The sequence below is a fragment of the Lichenostomus cassidix genome, chromosome 7 (assembly GCF_008360975.1).
Source record: "Lichenostomus cassidix isolate B80296 chromosome 7, HeHo_3.0, whole genome shotgun sequence".
In the NCBI taxonomy this organism is placed as follows: Eukaryota; Metazoa; Chordata; class Aves; order Passeriformes; family Meliphagidae; genus Lichenostomus; species Lichenostomus cassidix.
The window spans coordinates 29,762,932-29,772,491 of record NC_139488.1 but is presented as its reverse complement, the minus strand read 5'-3'; positions in this window follow the sequence as shown (position 1 = coordinate 29,772,491).

Genomic DNA, 9,560 nt, shown 5'->3' with positions numbered 1-9,560 from the left:
TTTACAATTAGTTTTTTTATTCTTCTGAAAGATAATTAACTACCTAGAAGGTGTAAATGTGTAGAAGTGTATGGTGGAGGTGAGGTTTACCTTCACTGGAGGAAGTAAATATTCTACACTAAAGTCCAGCTGGCTAAGGAATTCAATCTGATAAATCTCACAGTGCCTCTCAGCACCACATCCAGTGCCAGACTTATTCAAGGCTTCATCTTTTGTCAGAAAAATAAGTGAGTAACACTAATTCTGTGGCACAACACAAATGTCTTTACTTTTGCAGGCAAATCCTCATCCCAAGTAATCAGACTCTGGAGAAAGCCTCATAGTGACCAGCAAAGAGCTGAACATCAGTCAGAGTTAGAGCACGGTAGATCATGCAGGTAGAATATGAAAATGGTGCTTTCAAAGGGCATGTCTATCCTGAGGAGGCCAGGATCTGTGTGTGTCCTAAGTCTGAACTGCCAAAACACATCCCTGAGAGGCCAAGGGCTTAGCAGAAGGACATGGGAACAGCCCTCCAGACCCTGCCTCTGACATTAAGCAGGAGTTTTGATTTCCTACAAGCCCTGGAGCTGGGTCAAGGATTGATAGGTTTTAGGGATAAGCAAGCATAGTGGTTACTGAACTCTATCCTCCAAAGGGCATGAGTTACACTCTAGGGAAGTACAGCATTTCAACTCAACCAGGTAATATTCATGACCTACAAACCCAGATAAACATCCAGCAGGATTTCTCAAGTGCATGGAAGGACTGTTCAGAGCCTGTTCATTCCATACTCCCAGCAGACAGAGAGACAGACAGCACTGTGGAGCTCCGGTGACATTGGAACAGCTCCTTGGGGTGCTTTAATGCAGGGCCTCTGATATTGCCCATGGTTAGATGGCAGGAATGTGACCATGAGTGATTTATTTCAATCATGCAGGATGTCTGTGGCAGAGGTAGAAGCTCCACATGTGTTTTCTGACTTCCAGTCCCATAACCGACATGGAAATAATTTGATTATATTATTAATGTTGTTCTTTTACACCTATCAATTTACATGAGAATGTTTTAAGCTGACAGAGTGGGGGAGTGTAGAAACTAGGCTGTATACCACGACTTTCTTCTTTGATTAATGCATATCCTCCAATAAGGCTCTGTAATTCTAATACTTGATGTGCTGCAGCGTAAATTGGTAAATGACCTGTGTTTTACCACTTTGTAAGTAGAGATGGAACATCTCTCCTCGAATGACTCAATGATTTAATAATTATTAATGAGACATTATGCTTTTGAACATTTCTGGCAAATGATTAAGCTAAATGTTTGACATGGCTTTTAGAGGCCTGTAGCATGGTGCTGCCTAGCAACTGAAATGTCACATACACAGCTAAGGTAATACATTCTGGTATTTTGTGACGCAGATAAAATAAAAAACTTCGGTAAACACACTCAGTGTCATTCATACATCAAGTGGTTTTGCCACATGAAGGAGTTTTGCACATTCAGTGTATCCATATTCCAAACCTGTACCTAGATACTCCTTACCATGAACACAATTCTCACCTGCAGAATCCTGGCAACTCCAGAACAGCTCATGTTCTCTTGTGCCAACTTAAAAATAGGGCTCTGCTGGGAGAACCAGTCGTCTGCAGGATGTCTACAGGCATGACTGCTCAGGAAAACAGTGCCAAGGCATTGAGTAACATGCACCAAACTGAACATGGTGAGCTGCAGAAGAAAGGTTAAGGACCTACACACAAAAATATGACCCAGAGGTCTGTTTTCACTAACTTGAAAAACCAAAACCTTTCCCTTACAATACTGACAAACATGATGAGCAAGAATATAGCTGGACATTTGGAGCAATGTATCATTTTCTCTCTTTGCTTGGTTCTGCTCAGGTACCAATCAGAATACTTAATAAACATTAGCTAATTCTGTGTCTGCTCATCTTGTTCAACACTGTCTAAAAGAATGTATTCATTTAATTACTGGTCTTATCTCTATTAGTCAGTCATATGCTGTTTAAGAGAATATGAACTGTTTGTAAAGTGCAAAGCAAGAATTTGCCACAGTGAAAGACTGTGTTGGTCCAAGCAATGTATGAGCCTGCTGTGATTATGAATAATAATTGCTCTCGGTCTTCATAAACTTGCCATTCCCAGGTACCTTACTGCAGTTTAAGGGAAGCAGTGGTAATGCTGAGAGGCAGCTTTGGGAGTCCATGATGACTAGGAAGATACAAGATTATTAGTTTGTTAGAATTAAATCCATGACAGGTTCTAGTAAATAATTGAAGGCAGATCATGGTTATCCCTAAGCTCTGAGTTGCGCTGTGTCAATAAGGACAAAGACATAATTTAAGGCACCTTTGTGCTCTCCTGTGACACTTTCTGGTGCTTACTCTACAGAAAAATATCTAGAGAAGTTTCTGTTCATGTTTACAGCCAACAGCTCAAAATAAACTGGTGTCTAATACTGCCAGGCAGCAATTATTTCTCCAGTAAGAACAGACAATCACACACCAGGACAGGGCTATCCCACTGGGTTATAAACAGATGCAACACTGCTTTTTGTCAGATTTCATGACAGAGATCAAAAGCACCACAGCCACTTATCACTTGATCCCCTGAGGAGGCACTGAGTTGTCCAAGAATGATGACACATAAATTGAGGGACAAGTTAACAGAGACAGAGTAGGTCATACAGTCTTTGGATTGTTATGCTTTTGCTGATTAAACATACATGAATGAATTGTGCTTTGTTTCTAAGCTAACTTTCTGTGAAATGGGCTGCTTGAGATCAAGGGCACAGTCTCAGGAAGGCTGGCTACTCATTGGCTTCTCCTCTGTCTTACCAGAGAACTGTAAGTCAGGTATGTTGAAACAGACAGGTGAGAAAACTGCACTAAGGCCAAGGTGAACCACAGTTCCCCCTGGATTTATAGGATCTGACAGCTGAAAGAAAAACCTCTGGAAGATACCAGAGCATGCAGTGGCTTCCTGTGCCAACAAGACAAGAAATGTGGCCCTTTCCTTAAACTCATTTAAAATTTTTGCCTATCCTGGGGGCACAAGAACAAAAACTGTGATCGCCAACAGATTAAACTGTGATCCATTAAGAAAGACTGCCATCTCCTGGTTTCTTCAACAACAGTCTTCCTTGGGAAAAAAGGGTCAATTTAGTTAAAGCTTACGGTTGATCATAAAGTCATGCTTGCTCTGAACCTTTAAGGGAAAATGTCACACTTAATAAAGGACAGGCAAGTGAAAGCTGGAAAGGCTAATGCATTATGACTGCATGATATAGGTTAAGCCAACGTGTGCAATAATTATAACTATCCCAGCTTGACACAGTTTATAAAGGCCTGAACCATAAAAGCTCAGAGCCCAGTAATACAAGCTACTGAGCATTCTCTTCTGGAGTGCTCACTCTCCAAGCTTCTGCTGACTTTCAGTCAAAAAAGTAGTATTACATTATGGTTGCTAAGAATCAACCATTCTCATTCTTAGGGACATTAAATCTCCTTTAAATGGCAATCTGAAAGCGTCTGAGAGACTTTATTGGGTGTAAGGACATGCAGAGTTATGTAAAGCAGAAGAGTAGTGTAAAACTATAGGTGTATGAGCATACTAATAATATTGGGCAAGGGAAGGGTGAGCCACTCCAAGAAAAATGGGAGAATGATTTAATTTGATTTTTCTTGAAGGTATTCAAGAATGGGCTAAAATGACAGTCAGCTGGAGGTATCACAGCTTATTTGATATGCTCTGTGCTCCCTATTTAGTTTTCTCCTCTGTCCAGGTTGATGAGTATTTGGCCCCACAAGATGTATACTTTGCAGTAAAATAGTATTTTACTATCACTTGCATATTTCAGTTTTGGTGGTTAAGAGTAATACACTTTTGTTTAATCAATATTACAGTAGTGCCCAGAGCTCCCTGATACACCCAGGCTTTCTCTGTCCAATACAGACTCTGTCTCTATAGGTCCCATGTAAACATAGCTTTTTAAATAGCTCTTTCTTCAAGGCCTTGCAATCTAAACACAAACAGGCAGTGGGAGTTGAGAAATATGGCTATCCTCACCTTACAGATGACAATATTCCCCCTGTGTGGATGACATGAACAAAATGTGGACAACTACTTAAGGTAATAGGAGCATCTACAGCTCAACAAGAAATTGAGGTTTGTCCTCACAAGTCCCACATTTGGGATTTCTTCAAGGAAACAAATATTTAAAGCATAAATGCCACTTTGAACATAGGCATGCTGTCTGCATTACTGAATTCAGAGGCCTGAGCTCAAGGAACTAAATTATAATCAGAAGAATGTTAATATCATTGTTTAATCAATGCTTTGTTTAATTCAATATTTTAAACCCCTTCTTCCTCAAAGGAAGTATTTTGTATTGTTTAGAGTAAAGGTAATGGGAATTTCAAACTGTTACATGAAGAAAATATTACTCTTCAGCACAAAAAGGTTTACACATTTTAGGAAGAAATGTAACAAATCAGCTCATGATGTTATTGGTAAGTTTTTCACATTTCATCCTTCTATCCTTTCTACAAGCTTTTAGACTTCCAGGTACATGTATGAAAATTGATGAGACTGAAGAAAACTCAGAAAAATATGGCACTGTTCTCCATCATCTTTTTCACTAACTGTATAAGAAACACTGGGTTACTACTCAAGGAAGTAACATCTGATCCTGAATTTCAGATTTACTTTAAAACAATTAAATTTGTTAGATTTACTACTTTAAAACAATTAAAAATCTGATCAATGACGAGAAAATTTCAGCATAGTGGAGAAAATTTTGCAGCAAAGCAGTGCTCCAGGATAGGTGAATGAACACATGTGGTGGACAACTTTTTAAAAAAAAAAAAAAAAAAAGTAACCTCAATCCTTCCTTCTCTTTCCTCTTCAACTAAAGGTGTGCTGGAGCTCTCTCACAGCGAGGGTGACATCTTGTGTTCATTTCAGCCACAAACTGCCACTATTCAGTCTCCTCAGCTGCCATGTTCCCAGAATATCTACCCCTTCAAATTTTATCTTCAAAAGAGATGCAAAGAATTTTTAGCAGATGTATTTCCCTTACTGTCTCAGATTTCATACTCTCTTTGAGTTTTATCATGACTTTATATCATTTGAACAGAGGTATTTTAAATGAAGATCTGTAAATGATAAGGCAATATATAAGACACACTCCTTCTGAATAGGAGACAGTAATATATTTACTAGGATTCTTTAAATTAATGAGGGCACTGTAAAAGAAATGCCTTTTATGCCTGAGAAAATTATTATTGTAAGGATTATGAACCTGTCAGTCTGTAAGTTATAAACCAGTTGCTACACCTGCAGTTTGACTAATTTGCTAATAAATCACTTCATCCTACTTGTAGCCTTTGCAGCATTTTGAAAAACCTTCACTAAGTTTTGTAAAAAAATAGGTAAAAATTAAAAATTGGATCTTTGCATGTAAAGAAAGAATATTGTGAATTTACATGTTGTCAATACAAGTGGCTGTATCTTACTGTCATGCAAAACAGGGTATTTGTCAAAGCCTGCTAGGGAACAGTGGAAGCAAACAATGTAAAGAGTCTCCTAGAACAGAACAGAAAATGTTTGATTATTATTTCATCTGATTCAGAAAAGCAGCTTCTGAGGACCCCAAAAATACTTTGTAAGTTTAAACTGCAAATGTCAGAAACAAACTATAAATAAAAATAAAATTAAATAAACAAAATCAAATAGAAACTAAACTCTTCAGCTCTGTGCCATGCATAATTTTACAGTACTGTTATCCTCATGGTACCCTCCTGCCTGCCAGTGGTACATTACAAACTGTGCACTGCTCTTGCAGTATGTATTTTTTGTTCTCTCATTGCCTCTGTGAGGATAAAAATGTGTATAGCACCTGGTTTTCCAGAAGACTTTTTTTTGTTTGCAGTGTGTAGGTGTTAAATATGAAATAATCTCTTACTGCAAGTAAGAGCTACAGCATTTTATACAAGGTAGCATTTCCTTGACTTTGCTCCTCTATGTGTGTAAAAGAGGAGATAATATATTAGAACGATGGCAATGGTTTCAGTTCCAGTAGTGAAATATGGGCTGAATGAGAAATTTCCTAAAAAAGTCCCAGATGTGATTTGAATCCAGCTGTATTGCCATGTCACAAAGTGCTGGTGATGGCAGTTACAACTGAGACAACACTTCCATTGGAGACATTATTTGCAAGCCAGTATTAAACAAAACCCCTAAAAAGATGTGATTATGATAGCTTACCTTGCTTTTTCCAAACATGGATACCTTACTCTCCTTGTCAGCCATCATCTGAATTCCCCCACAAATTCAGTGATATTCAGCAATACTCTACAAAGACATGATTTGTACCAGCAATTTCTAACACAAACTAACATTGACATATTCTATAAATGAAGTCAGCTATTCTCTATGTGATATATTTGAATATATCTGCATCTATGCCATTTACTCAGTTCAGATTTGGGTAACTTTTCTCTGTCAGAGTCCACATTTCAGAATTACATGTCTCCATTGAATTCGAAAATTAATTATTTCTGCAGATACCTTTGTATCCATCATTTGCATATGTACACACATTGGTAAGGTAGGCACATTTGAAAAAAAAAACCCTGGTTTTAAATCAAGTGCCTTTGTATTACTGTCTGACAGATAAATTTGCTCTAATATGGAAAATTATAATCTGTTAAAAATGAAAAGACAGCTCTGAACAGTTTTCCAGTTTGTGACTGTAAGCAATAAAAGCTGTAGTTTTCTAGTTCAGAACTTTTAGCTGAATGGTGCAGATGTTCCAAATTACACCCATGCTGATTTTCTTCATGTCCAACCTAAGACAACAAAAAGGATTTTTTCAGAAATTCTGATTTCTGAAAATAAAACTTGTCTTACTTAATTCAGCTCTGTACCCAAACTTCTGTATTAAAAAATGACTACACATTTTTGTTTCATGATCTTTTCTAGATAGGATTTTGGACCTTTTGTATGAATGACCACCTTCTACCTGAAATGATACAACTGAAATCAATGACTACTTCTGCCTTACGTTTTAACCAAAACAAATTAGTTAATGGTAAGTAAGCACAAATATTTTGAATTTGGCTTTAAGGATGAATTAACTCTGGGCACTAAAATATTTACATTGGCAGCCCATTAAAAACATTAATCTTCAGAAATAAATTCAGAATACCTCATATGGACTTACTCAGCTCTGTAAAGGCTTAACTAACACAAAATATGTTTCCCTACCAACCTTCCTGCAAGATCATGCGCAGAAAATTTGAGACATTTTGACAACAACTCAATAACCACTTGAGAAAATCCTATTGTTAGTAATGATTGCCTGATAACTCAAGCAATTAGGAATGAATGTATTGGACAGAAATGACACTTGTACTAGGGGGGATTCATATGATATCTAAGAAATGCCAAAATTCAGAGAATAACTATTAACATGAGTTAGTGTCTTAAATTGCTGTCTAGACCTGTCACAATAATATTGTCATTATTATCTACTGAGTCTTCTATTTTGTATGACTTTCCATGATTACAGCTTGAAGAAAAACAAAGAAATTATAAAAGAAGGAAGCTCATAGAATACACATTTTGAAATTTCCAGAGAACAATTCTTTGTTAACTCTAACGAACATATTTTAAAAGACGCTGAGAGAAAGCAATTTTGGAGCATATGATATTTTGCCACCTACAAAAATCTGTAATTACTGAATTCTTATACATAATGCCCTGACATCTGTGTACACAGATGCAAGACCATCTTTTATCTATAAAGTTTTCCTTGTGTGCCATGCTGATTGTAGCCAACAGACACAGCCAATACATCCTGAGCAGTGGGATCTGACATAACTTTTCAGGACAGTTTATCAATGTGGGCCTTGTGCCATACTAATGCAATTTCACAAAGACTTGCCAAGTCAGCCAGAACCCAGCATGGACACTGAGGTGAGTTCTTTATGAAGGCTTTTACCTGACCAGGGTTTGCAGGTCCTAATTCTTGGCAGAGCTGGGGGTGTGATGACGTGGGTGAAAGCAAAATTAGTGATGATCCTGGCATCGCTGGTGAAGATGGGAACATGAAGACCATGCCAAGCCCAAAGGACATAATATTGTCCTCCCTCAGTGTATTAGTGTCAGCTCCCTGCTGTCCAGATTTTTATAGACTTTATCTGCACCATGGCCATATTCCAGAAAGAAGCACTGCTCTGGTTAAATCTGGATCCAAATAGTAAACCTAGTCACGTCCATAGAAATCAGTACAGACTAGGAAGAGCAAACCCATGTCTACTTAAAAATATGTTCTGTAAACACAATATGAGGTAGCCAGAAAGAAACTATGCCTAGAACCTAAATTACACTGAGCTGCAGCAAGGAACTTTCACCTGCTTAAAATTAAGCAGGCAGGTAAAACTGAGTTCCTCTGAGGTTTGTACCAAAAGCCTTTCTTGCTGAGGATGGATCAGTTTACTTTCAAATGCAGCTGATGGAGATAGCAGTAATCTACTCAATTTAATGAAGTGGTGTTATCCAGTCTGTGAAAGTCCGAACAGGATCACACGGTTCACAGTATGAAGCTCTAGCAAGACAAATTTAATTCTCATCCTGATGATCCATATGACCTATGCAAGACAACAATTACAGATGATGAAAAATTACTTTTGTTTCATCTCTAACATCAGTAGCTTTAAAAAAAAAAAAAAAGGCGCAATAAACACTTCGAAGTTAATACAGAATTAGTTCTGCAGTTTATTCTGTGCTACAGCAAGGCATCGCAGGCTGAACCTTATTCAATTTGTAGTCTCGGGTCTCTAAGAAGCTCTGGTTTCTGGTTCCAGAGGACAAAGCTGCGGCACATCCCTGTGCTGTCTGTGCCCTCTGCTGGTCTGCCGCGCCTCAGCCGCCGGGAATCACCCTTTGGAAGGAGCAGGGAAGTGATTCTGTCCTTGTGCTCGGCGCTGGTCATGTCACACCTGAGTGCTGTGCCCCTCAGCTCCAGGGGGCTGAAGGGCTGAGTGAGGGCAGAGCAGGGCAGTGACGAAAGGGCTGATGAGGCTGATGAGTCTGATGGAGCAGCGGCTGAGGGAGCTGGGGGTGCTTAGCCTGGAAAAAGGAGACTCAGGAGGGACCTTATTGTTCCCTGTAATTTCCTGACAGGAGGGTGTAGGAGGTGGGGATGGGGCTTTGCTCCCAGGCTACAGTGACAGGACAAGAGCACAGCCTCAAGCTGTTTAAACCTCAAGGGGAGGTTTAAATTGGATATTAGAAGGAATTTCTTCACAAAGGGAGATTGCTGCCCGGGGAGGTGGTGGATACACCATCCCTGGAAGTGTTTAAGGAAAGCGCGGAGGTGGCACTCAGTGCCACGGTGTAGTTGACACGGTTCGGTCACAGGTTGGACTCAGTGATCTCAGAGCTCTTTTCCAACCTAACCAATTCTTTAATTCTGCCTCTCTCCCTCGTTGAACATTGTACTCAGGGGCAGAGGCAGCCCCAGCGTGCACAGGGTGTTGTGAGGGGAGGGTCCGT